Source organism: Eimeria mitis, genomic scaffold (genome assembly GCF_000499745.2).
Source record: "Eimeria mitis Houghton genomic scaffold, Emh_scaff5519, whole genome shotgun sequence".
NCBI classification, from domain to species: Eukaryota; Apicomplexa; class Conoidasida; order Eucoccidiorida; family Eimeriidae; genus Eimeria; species Eimeria mitis.
The window spans coordinates 1538-2039 of NW_013573790.1; positions in this window are offsets into that span (position 1 = coordinate 1538).

The window sequence follows — 502 nt, forward strand, 5'->3', positions numbered from 1 at the left end:
ACAGCAGCAGCAGCAGCTGCTGCTGCTGCTGCTGCTGCTGCAGCAGCAGCAGCAGGATTTCTTCTCTGCGGCTGCAACTATCGTACAAATAAACTGAAATAAATTAAAAAAGAATATAAAAATTAATTTAAATATTTTAAATTAAATTAAAAAAAATATTTAAATAAAAAACAAACAAAAACAAATATCTGCTGCTGCGTTCTGCTGCAGCACCGCAGCAGCATCTGCTGCTGCCGCCAGACCATCAAGGCAAACAAAATGCATTTTATTTCTTTAATATAACAAAAATAAATAAATAAAATTATTTAATATAATTTAAATATTTATATACATTTATTTTTATTTCTCTTTATGCTGGTACTGTGGTAGCTGCCCCCTACACTCTGCCGCAGCTAGCAGCGATCTAGCCGGTGTCTGCTGCAGTTGTTTGCTGCAGCAACCTGCTGCAGCAGCAACCTGCTGCAGCAGCAACCTGCTGCAGCAGCAACCTGCTGCAGCAGCA